This window comes from Vombatus ursinus, unplaced genomic scaffold (assembly GCF_900497805.2).
Source record: "Vombatus ursinus unplaced genomic scaffold, bare-nosed wombat genome assembly UNPS02014830.1, whole genome shotgun sequence".
Taxonomy (NCBI): Eukaryota; Metazoa; Chordata; class Mammalia; order Diprotodontia; family Vombatidae; genus Vombatus; species Vombatus ursinus.
The window spans coordinates 25,915,665-25,933,756 of NW_020954608.1; the positions used below are offsets into that span (position 1 = coordinate 25,915,665).

General features: G+C 35.9%; 1 pseudogene; it reads right to left on the bottom strand.

The window, feature by feature from the left end:
* The window catches only part of LOC114025464, a 94,051-nt pseudogene that overhangs the window by 31,593 nt on the left and 44,366 nt on the right, over positions 1-18,092 (bottom strand).

Genomic DNA, 18,092 nt, shown 5'->3' on the forward strand with positions numbered 1-18,092 from the left:
AATATCTTCATTACCCCGACTCACAAACCTACCAAACCTTGATGTATCTATTATCTCATCACCATTCTTCACCTGGTTTTGTAACTTGGACATTTCCTTGACTCTTCATTCACCCATATAAGCAGTGAATTACCAAATTTATTTTTCTTCCTTTCACATCTCTTACATCTACTCCCTTATTTTTGCTTACATAAACAGCACCCATGTTCATCATTCTATGCCCCTCTCTCTTGTACTTTAATAATTCCCTGCTACCTCTAGGATGAAATATGAGATTTTCTGTTTAACTTTTAAAGTCATTCATAAGCCGGCTCCAACTTACTTTTCCAACTTTATTATACATTTTTCCTCTTCATGACCTTTATGATCCAACTAAAGTGTCTTATTTCTAACATGACTCTCCTTTGTACCTTTACACTGGTTCTCTCCCATAACTAGAAAGCATATCCACTGAATCTCTCACTCTTATTATCCTATCTTTTCTTCAAAATTCTGCTCAACTGCATCTTCCATGGGACATCATCATGATATACCCTACCTTCAAGTTCCTTCTAAAACACACACACAAACACACACAAAACTCCTACTTGTTTTAATATAGTTATTTGTGTGTCACCCTCACTGCTGGCTGAACATAAGTTTCTTGAGGGCAAGGATTATTTAATTTTTGTATGTGTATCCTCATGATTGAGCATATTTCCTCACATATAATAGATGCTAAATAAAGGCTTTTAAATTGGTTGATGTATTTTCTTTCCTGCTTCTAAAATCATCTCTTTAGTATACTAGTCTTAGAGACTGATGGCAATGTGTTTTGTTTTCTTTTGTTTTGCTTTTTTTAGTCACGTATGGGATTCATCCCTGTTGATGTACTATGGATTTTGGCCATCCCTTGATTTCGATAGCTTAAGGAAACTTTCTTGCACTATTGTCTGAAATTCACTATTCAGACTGTTTCAGGCTTTATATTTCCTGGGAAATCTAATGAGTCTTTATACTCTGTCTTCTAGCCTTATGACCTTTGTTTTAAAAATTATCAAGTACTCTTTCCATTGTTCTATGTTTTTAATTTGTTTTGATGTCTCTATTGCTGCTTCCCTATTTTGTCTTCTAGAGTGTGGGGGAGGTGTGGGCGTGTGGGAGAGTGTATACACACTCATATACATACAAAAAATTTCAGTGATCAGTCAATGTTAATTCACTTTTTCCCTTTCTTTGTCTTTTCTTTGGTTTCTTTTTGGAGCATTTTGTCATCATGGGTTCATTTCTGTGATAATTCAATTTCCCTTTCTGTAATTTGATTTCCCTGGCAGTTTTAGAGTTACTTTTGTTTCTCATTTGTGTGCCTTCGATGATTCTGTTTCAATATTTGGGAGGGGATAATTGAGGAACTGGATTCTTTCAGAAACCTTTCTGTCAGCATATTTATTTAGAGTGGCCTACCCTCTTTCTTCTCAAATTGAATGATACAGTATTGTCAGTTGTTAATTGTTAGTTAGTATATTGTTTTTATGCTATAAGATAGAAGCAATGAGAAACTAATCCAAAGGTAAAACTCTAATTTTCTAATTATATTTACCCACCTTTTACCCATTTGCTGCTGGTCTCCTGATATCTCCCTGTATTTCCCTGATGGCTTGGCTCTCTGTGCTCTGAGAAAAAGAACAAGACTCTATGCTAAGGCAAGTTAAAGTTCAGAGTATAATCAATTCCAAGGAGCTCAACAGGGAACAGAAAGGGGAGTTTGTAAGAGCAGCCCTAAACAGGCTAGGGACTTTGGCCCAGAGTGAGAGAGAGTGCACTACACATGTGGCATTAAGGTTTGCTGAGATGACATTTGTCCCATTCAACTTCTCTGCCCATGACAACATTTTTCTTGACAGCTCAGTGCTGGTTGTGCCCCTATCCTTGCTCAGTATGTCAGTGTGGCTCTAAGTCAACATTCTCTCAAAGCTTATTTGCATTTTGAGCCACTCTACAGTTGTGAAAAATATTATAATTTTGCATTCATTTATAAAATATTTTGCAGTTACAAAAATGACATTCACATTTGATACTCACTACAAACCCACAAGGTTCAAAGGAAGGATCATATTATCCTTTTAGACATCAATAAACGGTTTCAGAAAGGATACATGGTTTGCCCAAAGTCACAAAGCTAACAAAATGCCAAATATACCATTCAACTCATTTTTGACCTTTAGTCAAGTATTCTTTTAACCATAACATATTGCCTTTCAACAAAACTACCTTTATCATGGGAATATTGCTTATCAGTAAAATATGAAAGAGACAATTGACAGACAATTGCACCTTCCCAGTTCTCCTGTTGTCTACTTCCCCTAAGACTTCAGATGAAACAAAATAAAAATAAGAGATTAATAACTCTAATTCACATAACAATCCAACACTCTTTCCCTTAAAAAAATTCCACAATGCAAGTATGTCCCCATTTTTCAGATGAGAAAAGAAAGGATAAGACAGTCTTGTCTTAGAGAATTGCTCACAATTACAGAGGAACTAGGCTTTAAACTAGGATGTTCTGGGGGCAGCTAGGTGACACAGTGGATAGAGCACTGGCCCTGAAGTCAGGAGGACCTGAGTTCAAATCCAGCCTCAGACCAAACACTTGACACATAGTAGCTGTGTGACCTTGGGCAAGTCACTTAACCCCGATTGCCTCACCAAAAACAAAAAAATAAAATAAATAAACTAGGATGTTCTGATTTCAAATCCAGTACTCTTTCCCCTATAACAAACCTTCCTCTCCACTGCCAAATCAAATAAGAGGCATTCCTCAGTCCCTTCTCCTTAACATATTTAAGAAACTAGCTAAGATACAGTGAGATTTGGCAAGAATGAATGCTTGAAAGTCACAAATAAAATATGGAATTTTATTTTTCTTCTGGGGCTCTTGTCTTCCCTATCCCCCTGCCAGGCACAAGACAACCACAAAGAAAATTATCATTTTAACTTTCTCTAGATAGAGTTAATTATAAAGGGATTTACCAGTATTTCTCAGAATAGATTTAAAATTATCTTGGACCACTTTTATTATTCTGAATTAGAGAAAGAGTTGATTTAAATCAACTCAATTTAAATAACTAGTTAAGAAGACTCAATTCAAATTGTATTAATAAAAAGTATGTTTTTTGCAGTTTGATCATACTTAGATCATTACATGCAACTCTGAGATAGATGGGAACCTCAATTATATAAGATATATAAATTATGCATATTGGACCCATATTTTTCTTCAGGAGTAATTTTGTAGCTACATTTTTTTAAATGATGATGTGATTGTATTTTTACCAAAACTAACTAAAGTATAGATTTTAAATAACAAATCACAGAGAAATGAACAATCAATTTAATGATATGGTGAATTTGGATAATATAATGTAATGCAGATAATATGAATAATACAGTATATTAAAGAAACAATAAACATCACAAAAGCGGGGGGGCAAGTAGACTATTTTACTTACTAAAGCAATAAACTTAAATGTTGTGGAACACATGGGTTCAAATTCTGCCTCAAACACTTCGTATCTGTATGACCATGGGCCAATTATTTAATCTCTCAGTATCTCAGGTTACTCATATGTAAAATAAAGAGGTTAGACCTGAAGACATCTGAGTTCTCATGCAACTCTAAATTTGTGATCCTATGGTGTATAACAAGAAACAAAACAGCAAACATATGCAATTATTTTAAATAAATAAGATTGTGATATTCCATTTTCTTTAATATTTTTATAACTAAAATACTACTCATCTCTAAATATATTGGATTTTATATTAAGGATATGTTAAAGATGTATGTGATGGTACATATCTTTAATCCTTACTTCTGGGAAGGATAAGACCAGTGGATATATTGAACTCAGGAGTTGGGAGATGCAGTAGGACTCAGCTGATTGGATTGGCACTGTCTGGCACTGATATGGTGAACCTCCAAGAATGGGAGGCCACCAGGCTCCCTAAGCAAGGTGCAGGCCATCTAGGTTGGAAAAAGAGCAAGTCAAAGCTTCCATGCTGATGAGCAGTGGAAGCAGGCCTATGAGTGGCAATTATGAAAAGATAGGGAAAAGCCTGAAGCTAAGATGGCTATGTAGCCTAACACTCAGTCAAGCTGTCCCAAAAATACCACCTCAAATGGATTCTGTAGCAGTAGAACAAATGAAAGGTCGGGCAAAACTTAGGAGATCAGCAGCAAAAGTCTATCTCACTGGGCAGGGGTCAGGCAACCCTTCAATTCAGGGCAGACCATTCGCTGGACAGACCAGGCAGCGCAGGCCCCCATGAGCCAACAGGGAGTCTTGGAGGTGGCTACTTTGGAAGCAGCAATATTTTGGGGATTTTTTAGCTAAAGGGGTTTGAATAATTGATCTGAAGGAGATTGAGGGGGACCCCCTGCTGACACTGAGTTCATTGACTATATGCAGTTCCGGGTCACAGTCCCAGGAGTAAAAGGAGTGACAGTAAAAGGAGTGATAGCGTGCGCTGTAGCAGTGGGTCCAGGTGAAAGTTCCAGGCAGAGAGGGGTGCAAGAGTGCTTTTTGCAGTTGCTAGTGGAGGAGTAGGGATACTGGTCTCAATTTCAAGACTGAGGGAAGGCACTAGCAATTACGGCTGCAGGCAAGCAGTCTCCATATTCAAGGAGCAGAGGTCTTAGAATGTGATATTCCAGAAGGCAAGCAAGTTAGAATTACAACCAAAAAAAACCTATCCAGCAAAACAGTATAATCCATCAGGGGCAACTGGATATTTAAGGAAATAAAAGACTTTCAAGTACTCCTGACGAAAAGACCAAAGCTGAATTGAAAATCTGACTTTCAAATACTTCAAATTTTTTTTCAAAAAAATTAAGGGAAGCATAAAAAGGTAAACATGAAAGGGAAATCCCAGTCCTTGGAAGATCTCAAAAAGGATTTTGAGAAGCAATTAAAAGAAGTAGAGGAAAAACTGAGAGTAATGCAAGAAAATCATGAAAACAAGTCAACAGCCTCCTAAAGGAGACCCAAAAAAATACTGAAGAAAATAATACCTTAAAAAATAGCCTAACCCAAATGGCAAAAGACCTTCAAAAAAACCAATGAGGAGAAGAATGCCCTAAAAAGCAAAATTGACCAAATAGAAAAGGAAGTCCAAAAGTTTACTGAAGAAAATACTTCCTTAAAAATTAGAATACAGTAATTGGAAGCTAGTGACTTTATGAGAAATCAAGACACTTTAAAACAAATCCAAAAGAATGAAAAATTAGAAAACAATGTGAAATATCTCACTGGAAAAACAACTGACCTAGAAAATAGATCCAGGAGAGAGAATTTAAAAATTATTGGACTATCTGAAAGCCATGATCAAAAAAAAGAACCTAGACATCCTCTTTCAAGAAATTATCAAGGAAAACTGCCCTGATATTTTAGAACCAGAGGGCAAAATAGAAATTGAAAGTATACACCAATCTCCTCCTGAAAGAGATCCCCAAAGGAAAGCTCCTAGGAAGATTGTAGCCAAATTCCAGAGTTCCCAGGTCAAGGAGAAAATGTTACAAGCAGCCAGAAAGAAACAATTCAAGTATTGTGGAAACACAATCAGGATAACACAAGATTTAGCAGCTTCTACATTAAGGGACCACAGGGCATGGAATATAATATTCCGGAGGACAAAGGAGATAAGATTACAACCAAGAATCACCTACTCAGCAAAACTGAGTATAATTGTTCAGGGGGAAAAATGGTCATTCAGTAAAATAGAGGACTTTCAAGCATTCTTGATGAAAAGACCAGAGCTGAATAGAAAATTTGACTTTCAAAAACAAGACTCAAGTGGAACACGAAGAGGTAAACAAGAAAGAGAAATCATAAGAGACTTATTAAGGTTGAATTGTTTACATTCCTGCATGGAAAGATGGTATTTATAACTCAAGAGACCTTTGTCAATATTAGGGTAGTTGGAAGGAAAAATTATATATATGTCTAGATAGATAGATATAGATAGATATAGATATAGATATAGATATAGATATAGATATAGATATAGATAGATAGAGGGCACAGGGTGAGTTGAAGATGAAGGGGTCATATATGGAGAATAAAATTAAGGGGTGAGAGAGGATTATACTAGGAGGAGAAAGGGAGAGGTAGAATGGGGTAAATTATCTCACAAAAAAACAGAAAAGAAAAGGCTCTTACAAGTAGGGGAAACAGGGGAAGGTGAGAGGGAATGAGTGAATCTTATTCTCATAGGATTTGGCTTAAGGAGGGAATAACATACACACTCAATTGGGCATGGAAATCTGTCTTACCCTACAGGAAAATAGGGGGAGAAGGAGACAAGAGAGCAGAAGAATGATAGAGAGGAGGGCAGATTGGGAAAGGGGGTAATCAGAAGCAAACACTTCTGAGGAGGGACAGGGTCAAATGAAAGAATAGAGTAATCTGGGGGGGCAGGATAGGATTAAGGGAAATAGAGTTAGTTTTTCACAACGTGACTACTGTGGAAGTGTTTTACATAACTGCACATGTATAACCTATATTGAGTTGCTAGCCTTTTCAGTGAGGGTGGGTGGGGAGAGAGGAAGGGAGAAAATTTGGAACCCAAAGTTTTAAAAACACATGTTTAAAAAATGTTTTCACATGCAACTGGGAAATAAGAAATACAGGAAATGGGGTACAGAAATCTATCCTGCCCTACAGGAAAATAGAAGTGGAAGGGGATAAGAGAAGCAGGGAGAGATAGAAGGGAGAGCAGACTAGGGGAAGGAATATTCAGAATGCATGCCATCTTGGGGTGGGGGGAGGGGTGAGATGGGGTAAAAATTTGGAACTCAAAATCTTGTGGAAGTAAATGTTGAAAACAAAAAATAAATAAATTTAAAAATATATAAAAAAGAAAAAACAATAAAATTGATTAACAATTGATTTCTTTGATTAATAAGAGAAGAAAGCCAAATTATCAGTATCAAAAATAAAAAGGGTGAATTCACCAGCAATGAAGATGAAATAAAGCAATTATTAAGAGCTATTTTGCCCAATTACATGTCAATAAATGTAACAACATAAGCAAAATTGATAAATATTTACAAAAATATAAATTGCCAAGATTAACAGAAAAGGAAATAGAATACTTAAATAATCTACCTTAGAAAAAGAAATTAATCAAACCATAAATGAGCTCCCTAATTAAAAATCACTAGGACCCAGATGGATTCAGAAATGAATTCTACCAAACATTTAAAGAATAATTAATTCCAATACAATATAAAGTATTTGGGGAAATAGGCAAAGAAGGAGGCCTACCAAATATGATGCTGATAACTAAACCAGGAAAAGCAAAAACAGAGAAAGAAAACTATAGACCAATTTTCCTAACAAATACTGATGCAAAAATTTTAAATAAAATACTAGCAAGAAAATTACAGCTATATATCACAAAGATATGACCAGATGGGATTTATATCAGGAATACAGGGCTGTTACAACATTAGGAAAACTATCAGCATAATTGACCGTATCAATAACAAAACTAATAGAAATCATATGATTATCTCAATAGATGCAGAAAAAGCTTTTGAAAAAGTACAACTCTGGCTCATATTAAAAATCACTAGAAAACACAGGAATAAATGGAGCTTTCCTGAAAATGATAAGTATCTATCTAAATGTATTATGTATTATCTGAATATGTATTATCTGAAATAGGCATAAACTAGAAGTCTTTCTTATAAGATCAGGGGTAAATCAATGATGCCTATTATCGCTACTATTATTCAATTTTGTACTACATCTGCTAGCTATAGCTAGAAGACAAGAAAAAAAAATCATAGGGATTTGAATAGGCAATAAAGAAACAGAAGGCAGCTAGAAGGCTCAGTAAATAAAGCACTGGATCTGGAGTCATGAAGACCTGGGTTCATATGTGGCCTCAGACTATCATTAGCTATGTGACCCTGGACAAGTCATTTAACCTATGTTTGCCTTAATCCTCTGGAGAAAGAAATGACAAAGCACTCCAGGATCTTTGCCAAGAAAAACCCTATATGGTGTTGCAAAAAGTCAGATACAACTGAATAACAAATAAAATAAGGAAACAAAACCACAATTTTTTGTAAATGATATAATGGTATACTTAGAGAATCCTAAAGAATTAACTAAAAAGGTAGTTGAAATGATTTCAAAGTTGCAGGATATAAACCCACATAAATCATCAGCATTGCTATATTTTAGCAACAAAGTTCAGTAGGAAGAGATAAAAAGAGAAATTCCATTTGAAATAGCTACAGACAATATAAAATACTTGCTTTATGATACAGTTTGAGATCTGGTACAACTAGACCACTTTCCTTCACATTTTTTTTCATTCATTCCCTCGATGTCCTTGACCTTTTGCTCCTCCAGATAAATTTTTTTATTATTTTTTCTAGCTCTATAAAATAATCTTTTGGTTGTTTGATTGGTATGACACTGAATAAATAGATCAATTTAAGTAGAATTGTCATTTTTATTATATTGGCTTGGCCTACCCATGAGCAATTAATATTTTTCCAATTGTTTAGATCCAACTTTATTTGTGTGAAAAGTATTTTGTAATTGTGTTCATATAGTTACTGAGTTTGTCTTGGCAGATGGATTTCCAAGTATTTTATATTGTCTGCAGGTATTGTAAACAGAATTTCTCTTTTTATCTCTTCTTGCTGAACTTTGTTGATAATATAAATAATATAAAATGTTGATGATTTATATGGGTTTATTATATCCTGCAACTTTGCTGAAGAGTGCTTTATGAGATGTAAAATGAATGATTTTTGACTATGTCAAATGAAAAAGGTTTTGCACAAACAAAACCATTGTAGCCAACATTAGAAAGGAAACAGGAAATGGGGGAGGGGAGCGAGAGACATATTTACAGCAAGTTTCTCTTATAAAGGCCTAATTTCTCAAATATATAAAGAATTTAATCAAATTTATAATAAGGAGTCATTTCCCAATTGATAAATGGTCAAAAGATATGATCAGGCAGTTTTCAGAAGAAGAAATCAAAGCTCCATATTGTCTACTAAAAAAAAAAAATCCCCTTAAATCCCAATTGATTAGAGAAATGCAAATTCAAACAACTCTGAGATACAAGCCCAAGTACCATGGGAATAGCAGTACTTCCTCAAGCAGACCACTGAACCTGCTTCCAATCAGGCTCTTGAAGCCATTATCTAAGTAGCCCTTGTGGGAATATAATTTGCCAACTGTCTCTGAAGGTGCTAGAGACCCTGCCTCCTCAGTAGCTACTAAAGACCCAGAAAGGAAAGTTCTTACCACCAACATTGCTATCATATGCTTCAACATCAGAAACAGATATGGTTTTATCAGTGAAATGACATTAAAAATGTACTACCATTTGCTTTGCTGCTGTACCCTAATGATCATGAGGTCTTTCCCTCATATTTTCAACTGAAACCTCTTCCATGTGTGGTTTTCCCTACTAGAATGTGAACTCTTTGAGGAAAAGGACTTTCTTACTTATCTATTTTTGTTTCCAGTGATTAGCACAGTACTTGGCACATAATAAGTTCTTAGTAAATGTCTTTTCATTCATTCATAAAGATAGTATAAAGTAATTTGTGATAAAATAAAATATATTAGAGACAGCCTCTGGATGCCCATGTCATAGACATATCATCTTCAGTACTTAATAATTGTTGCTGTCACCAAGACCTGAGAAGAGTGGTTAAAAAAATAAGCTTGAAATAGTATGTGTCAGCTGGGACTTATTCACAAAAATTATCTAAAGGGGTTCATGAATATGTAACTCTAAGAGGCTCTCACAACTCAAAGGACCCAGGCTCGCTTTGGGGGATTGCTTATTTCTCTGGCTTATAACCCACCAACCCCACCAAAAAAAAAAAAAAAGAATTTTTAATTCCCAGAAAAATCATTACCCTCCTAGTACTACTCACTGAGAGCTTATGCCAGTTCTTGCCAGATTGCAAATCTTGTAATTAAATTCCCTGAAAAACTCTTGGAAGATGTAGATACCCTCCAACAAGCAACCTTCTCCCAAAGGGCCATATAGAGTCCCCGTCACTTTCAGCTATACCAGGCATGTCATGCAGCTTTATGTATTTCTCAACAGCTGGCATCCAGTGTTATTCTCTTCTGTGAGTCCTCCTGCAGTTCTATATAGCTCTCACCAGGCAGCACTAAGTTTAGCCTTCCCCATCATGGTTCCATAATTCTTTGTCTGCATTAGACATTATCTTCCTTTCTCACTACATAGAAGAATCCTCATTGGAATTCTAGGTCTTGCAAGAGGTGCTATTTTTTCCCCCAGTATCACAACTGTAACAACTACAGTACCTAACTAGGTATTTCTTGTCCTTCAGGTTATTTCCCTTTGCTATAAAATCTGCCAGCCCTAACCTTCCAAAAGTTTTCCCAGGGAGCAGGTATTACTAAATTTCACTATTTTGTTATCTGCACCAGAGTCCAAGTCATCAACACCAAGGTTCAGGTTGAATATTTCTTTTGCAATGTGCTGGAGCCAGCTCAGACCAGCTCACTAGAGCTGATAAATTTCTGCTGTAAGTATTTGCACCTCAGAAATCAGCAAATTAGGGCTTAATTTATTGTTTTGTTAATTATCTAGACTTAAAGTAATGGAGAAAATGTTTAAAATGTAGAAATTTAAATTTGAAAGTAGGTCATGAATGTATTTTTTTCCAGAAAGTCAGTCATTAAACAATTACCAGCACATATCTCAATTCTTCAGACACTCAGAAGGGATTTCCCATTGATTATTCCTAACTCATTTAGGAGCTGATAATGAATCCAAGTTGCTTCCAGATTATCCTTTATAACCTAAGGAACTATTATGGCTCTGCTGGATAAGATTATGTAATTCATCCTCAAATTCTACCAACTCTGCCTAGGGTTCAGGAGATAGGAAAGGAGAAATATTCTTAAGAAATATTTCTGTTCCCTGTCCAAAAAAGAAAAGAAAAGAAAAGAAAATTGTAATCCCACTGAAGTACTCAGTGTGCCCTAATCATTGTTCACAGAAAATATCATTATATACATTATACAATGCTTATGTACTAAATATACTTAGAACAATTCTGATGCACATTCTTTATGGAATGTTATTGACTTTTTGCCTCCTTTACCTCCTTTAAACACACTGGAACCAAGCTGTGACAAAAGTTAATATCCAATTAAGGGAGCTGTCTTAACTCATAAAGCAATAACTGATTCAGATATAAGAAGGCCTCCGTATGATACGTTTCTCCCTTATTAAGACTGAGTGGGACCCTCCAAGTTTCAAAGGGCTCCAATATTTCCCCCACCACTAAATAATGTTCAATACTTTAACTATTATCTTTAATAGCCTGCAAAGCCTTTTTGCCTTTTGTTTTTGGTTTCACCTTTCCTTATTGTATTACTCCTGCAAATACACCTGTAGGATAACTGAAAATTATCATAATATTAATTTAAATAGTAATTAATTAGATAGTAATTGCCATAATTATGTTGGCTTTGCTCATATCCCTTGGAACAATTCAATTGCTTAGATTACTCTCGGAAATCTATGATTCAGATGGGCAATATCTAAATCTTTACAATTTTAATATACGTGTAATTACAGTGTAAATAAGCAAATCACTCTGCCCCTCTTCACTACCTTCCCCCCAATCCTTACCCACTCCTCTGTGCTTGCCATTTCTCAGTATACTACCACAGTACTTAGAACACAATGAGAAGAGAAGGATTCTTAAAGGATTTCTTAGGGACAAAGAGGCAGGGAAGCAAAGACTCATGCTGACTTATTTTATCCAGTCACTGATTTGTCTCAGCTTGTGTTTTGCAATAGGCTCTGAGTGACAGCTTCTGGATGTATGTCCCCCACTTAAAATTAGGAGCAGCTTTCAGTAGCAGTAACAATAATAACAAATAGTATTTATATAGTGAATTAACATTTGCAAAGAATTTTACTTATGTTAACTCATTTGATCCTCACAATAATCTCTTAGTTGTCACATCTGATGATTTTTTCTTAGTCCTCAAACTTCTTGACCTCATTGCATCTTTTTACACTGTAATTCACATTTTTAAAACTTTATTTTATTTTTAATTTATGTAATAAAACAAGCATTTCCACAACATAATACAACAAAAAAGATGATTGCACATGAAACTGCAAATCTTTGCACAAATTGCTATTCGTTTCAAATATACACAAAATTATCATGTAAATTTCTTTTTTTTCCTTTTTTTTCTTCTTTCCCCTCCTACACTAAAGATAGCTACCATTAGACAGAAATATGGGTGTGTGTATATATATGTATATATATATACACATACACATGTGTAAAATTACTCTATACATACTTCTATTTATTAATTCTTTATCTGGATGCAGATATCTTTCTTCAAATGTCTATTATAATTAATTTGGGTATTTATAATAGACAAAATAACTTTTTTGTTCAGTCATTCTTAAAATAATATTGCTATTACTGTATACAATGGTCTCTTGGCTCTGCTTATTTCACTCTTCATTGGAACCCTGCCTGTCTATATGCTTTGATCATTTATTAACTGGGGAATTGTAACTCACATTTTACACCTAAATACTCTCTCCTCCCTGAGAATCCATGACACTACTCTCATTTGTTTTTCCTGTTACCTCTCTCCTCTATCTTTTATGCTTTATTATCTTCTATGTCCCATCAACTATTCATTGGTGTACCCCATTGTTCTGTTCTAGATGCTTTTTTTTACCTCTCTATATAATCTCTCTCTTAGTGATCTTATCACCTTCCACTGGTTCAACTGTCATTTCTATGTACACAATTCTCAGTCTCATGTATTCAGCCTCGGACTTTCTCCCAAACTCTAGTCCCAACTGGATGTCTCCTAGGAATCTCAAACTCGAACTCATCAGCTCCAAAACAAAATGGAACTCTAATATTATCTTTCCTTCAAAATGCTTGCATCCTCCTAATTTCCCTACTGAGGTTGAGGATACCATTATTTACCCAGCTACTCAAGTTTATATCCTCAAAGTTATCCTTGTCTCTTTCCCTCTCTCACCAATCCTCTCCAATTAATCACAAAACTTTATCAGTTCTGCTTTCACAAATTTTTTATCTATCCACTTTTCTCCACTAACTCTGATTCAGGCTGTCATCATCTCTCACCTAAACTATTGCAATGATTTTGCAATTGGTCTCCTTACACAGACCTATCACCTCTCCAATCCATTCTCCACAGAGCTTCCATAGTATTATTCCTAAAGCACGGTTTCAGTGATCATATCATTCTCCTTTTCAAGTACCTCCAAGGCTTCCTTTTTTATCTCCACAATAAAATACAAACTTTTTTGTTTTGCTTTTATAATCCATCACACTTGGTACTTCAAGACCTCAAAATCATTTCTCTTCAAGTAAAGTCCTTACAAAGTTCAAGTCTTAATTTTCAGGGCTAGCTCTCTCTTGGGCACATAGCCAGCACTTGTCTCTGCTGCCAAATGTCACACTCTTTCAAACTGCTTCTGTCATCCAATGAGGACAAAAGAGCTTTCAGCTCTTTTGAACTAACCTCCAACTGCTGGGTGAGATGTTTTCTACTAAGCAAGAAGCTCCACTATTAGATGCTATGGCCAATTGTAAGTTAGAGAGAGAAAAATCTCCTCTCCTCCCCTCAAAGACACTCATGGTTCTTGTCTCAGCTGCTCCAACAGGTCTGAGTCCTTTAAGAATCACAAAGGGCATACCCAATCATTGTTTGTTAAGTGACAGTTTTCTCTTCAGATTCACTCAGGAGACTTGTACAAACCTCATAAAGAAATTATCTGGTGGAATTTTTACCATTGGTACCTCACTACCCAAATGTTTACAATTTCCCTCATTATATGCTTTTTTTTTTACATGGGCCTGCATTTACAAGGACTCTTTTGCATACAGTTGAAGAATTAGAATGCAAAGAAAATAAGATACGTAGCCAAGATCACATAGGTAGTAAGTAGCAAAAGCAAAAAAAAAAAAGTTTTATTAATTAAACAATGCATTTTTGACAATTGAAAATTTTATTTTTAAATTTATTGATGCCTTGTCTTTTTACATCCCTTTTATTAATAAATATATCCACCATCAACCTCTACCCAGAGATTCATCCCTTATAACAAGGAATAAAAAAGAAAGAGGATAAAAAAGCAGTTAGGGAGATAGAAATGAGCCAAGATGGCAGAGAAAAGGCAACAACTCACTTAAGCTCTCCCCAAAACCCCACCAAACACCTTTAAATACTGTCATAAAACAATTCTTGGAGCAGCAGAACCCACAAAAAGAATGGGGTGAAATAATTTTCCAGCTAAAAACAATTTAGGTCAGTAGGAAAAGTCTGTTGCAACTGGGTAAGAGTGGAGCAGTCTAGCACAGGCCAGGCCAGCACAGACCCAGACCAGCAAACTAGGAGCAGGTTTTGGGAGTCACTGAATCAGCAGCTGACTTCAGAGCTCTCAGCCACAGACAGTAAGGGGATCAAACAACTGGTCAAAAGGAGATTGCATAGGTCTCTTTGCCAGCACTGAGACAGGACTCTGTTGCTTTGTCCATACTCAGATCTGGGTTGCAGTCCTGGGGGGCACTCCCAGGGTGAAGAGGAGCACTAGAACACTAGAGCCACAGTGGAGCAGGGACCCTCATAACAGTGCCAGGGCAGGAAAGAGTGACTGTGGTTGTTCACAGACCAAAGAACAGGCCAAGAGAGTAGTAAAAACACTTCTCCTTAGATCATACCACCTTGGAAGAACTTAAAACTTACAGGTCCCTAAAGTATCTCTGAAAACAACTGCACAAAACCCCTGAAGCTTGGGACAGTATACCCTCCATCGTAGAAGCAGAGCCCTACATTAACAGAATAAAAAGCCAATTAATGGACTGGGCAAATGAGCAAACAACAGAAAAAAAAATTCTGACCATAGAAAGTTACTGTGGTGACAAGGAAAATCAAAACACACACTCAGAAGAAGGTAACAAAGTCAAATCTGCTACATCCAAAGCCTCTTCAAAAAAAAAAAGTATGAATTTGTCTCAGGCCATGGAAGAACAAAAAAAGGATTTTGAAAGTCAAGTAAAAGAGGCAGAGGAAACATTGGGAAGAGAAATGAGAGTGATGCAAGAAAATCATGAAAAATGAGTCAACAGGTTGGTAAAGGAGATACACAGAAAAAATACTAAAGAAAATAACACCTTAAAAAAAAAGACTTGGCCAAATGGTAAAAGAGGTCAAAAAAACCAATGAGGAGAAGAATGCCTAAAAAGCAGAATTGGCCAAATGGAAAAGGAGGCACAAAAGCTTACTGAAGAAAATAATTCCTTAAAAATTAGAACTGAGCAAGTGGAAGCTGACTTTATGAGAAATCAAGAAACAAAAATCAAAAGAATGAAAATATAGAAGACAATGTGAAATATTTCATTGGAAAAAACAGCTAACCTGGAAAATACATCCAGGAGAGATAATTTAAAAATTATTGGACTACCTGAAAGCCATGATCAAAAAAAGAGCCTAGAAATCATCTTTCAAGAAATTATCAAGAAAAACTGCCCTGATATTTTACAACCAAAGGGTAAAATAGAAATTAAAAGAATTCAATGATCACCTTCTGAAAGAGACCCCAAAATGAAAATTCCCAGGAATATTATAGCCAAATTCCAGAGCTCCCAGGTCAAGGAGAAAATACTGCAAGCAACCAGAAAGAAACAATTGAAGTATCATGAAGCCACAGTCAGGATAACACAAGATTTAGCAGCTTCTACCTTAAAGGACTGGAGAGCTTGGAATATGATATTCTGGAGGGCAAAGGAGCTAGGATTACAACCAAGAATCACCTACCCAGTAAAACTGTGTGTAATCCTTCAGGGGAAAAAATAGACATTTAATGAAATAGAGGACAGTCTAGCATTGCTGACAAAAAGACTAGAGCTGAATAGTAAATTTTACTTCCAAATATGTCTCAAGAGAAGCATAAAATGGTTAACGGGGAAAGGAAATCCTAAGGGACTTACTGTTAAACTGTTTACATCCCTACATGGGAAGACAATACTTGTAACTCAAGAACTTTCTTATTATTAGGGTAGTTAGAAGGAGTATATATACACAGAAGGCACAGATGAGAGTTGAACGTGAATGGATGATAACTAAAAAATAAAATAAAATTTAGGAGTGAGAGAGGAATGTACTGGGAGAAAGGGAAAGGGAGAGGTAGAATGGGACAATTATCTCACATAAACAAGGCAAGAAAAAGCTTTTACAGTGGAGGGGAAGAAAGGAAAGGTGATGGGGACTGAGTGAACCTTACTATCATCACAATTGGCTCAAAGAGGGAATAACATACACACTCAATAGAAATCTATCTTACTTACCCTACAGAAAAGTAGGAGGGGAAAGGGATAAGAGAAGGGGGGAGGGTGATAGAAGGAAGGGCAGAGTGGGGGAGGGGTAGTCAGAAGTAAGATGTTTTTGAGGAGAGACACATGAAAGGGGAGAGAGAATAGAATAAACAGGGGGAAAATAGGTTGGAGGAAAATGCAGTTCACAATAGTAACTTTGAAAAAAAATTTAAGTAAGCTTCTCTGATAAAGCCTCATTTCTCAAACATATAGAGAACTGAGTCAAATTTGTAAAAAAAAAAGCCATTCCCCAACTGATAAGTGATCAACAGATATGATCAGTTTTCAGATGATATAATCAAAGCTATCTATAGCCATATGAAAAACTGCTACTATTGATTAGAGAAATACAAATTGTAACAATTCTGAGGTAGTACCTCATACCTTTTAGATTGCCTAATAGGACAGAAAAAAAAATGACAAATGGTGGAGGGAATGTGGGAAAAATGAGACATTAATGCACTGTTGGTGGAGTTGTAAACTGATTCAACCACTTGGTACAGAAATTTGGAAATATACCAAAAGAGCTACAAAACCGTGCATACCCTTTGACCCAGCAATATCACTACTAGGGCTGGGACATCTCCAGTCATCCTGATGAATATCTGGCCACTGGACTCAGAAGACTCTGGAAGAGAAAGTGAGGCTGTTCGCCTTACACAGCCCTCCCTCACTCGAATCAAAGTTAATTGCAAGTCATGTCATCACCTCCCTGATGGCATGGTTGTCCACAAGAATGAAGGACAAACACAACAACAACCACTACTAGGTCTATATCCCAAAAAGAGATTAAAAAAAGGAAAAGGAAAAGGACATATATGTACAAAATATTTATAGCAGCTCTTCTAGTAGCAAAGAATCAGAAATTGAAGGTTTGACCATCAATTAGGGAATGGCTGAACAAATTGCTGTGTGATTGTGATGGAATACTATTGTGCTATAAGAAATGATGAGCAGGATGCTCACCTGGAAAGACTTACATGAGCTGATGCAAAGTGAAATGTACTGTGTAAAAAGTAGCAGCAATATCGTAAGATGATCAGCTATTAATGACTTAGCTATTCTCAGCAATACAATGATCCAAGACAACTCTGAAGGACTTATGATAAAAAATGCTACCCATCCCCAGAGAAAGAACTGATGGTTTCTGAATACTGATTCAAGCATACTTTTTTTTTTACTTTATTTTTCTAAAGGTTTTTGTTGTCGTTTTGGTCTATGTTTTCTTTCACAACATGACTAATATGGAAATGTCTTTGTCCAACTACACATATATAGCCCATATCAAATTGTTTGCCTTCTCAATCATCTAGGGGAGGTGGGGGGAGGGTGGGTAGAGAGGGTGGAAGGGAGAGAATTTGGAACTCAAAGTTTCAAAAACAAATGTTAAAAATTGTGTAACTGGGAAAAATAAAATGCTAAATAAATTCAAAATAAATTCAAAAAATTAGTTTATCTTTTTTTAAAAGCAGTTCAGCAAAGCTAATCACCCTACCATCAAATCTGAGGGTATCTGGAATTTTCTACACCCGATATCTCCTGCATCTGCAAGGAAAGGAAGAAAAAACACCTCCCAACTCTTCTGCTCTCATGTGTTCTCAACTCTTTTTCAGAGCCATGCTTACCCATTATAATTAAATAATAT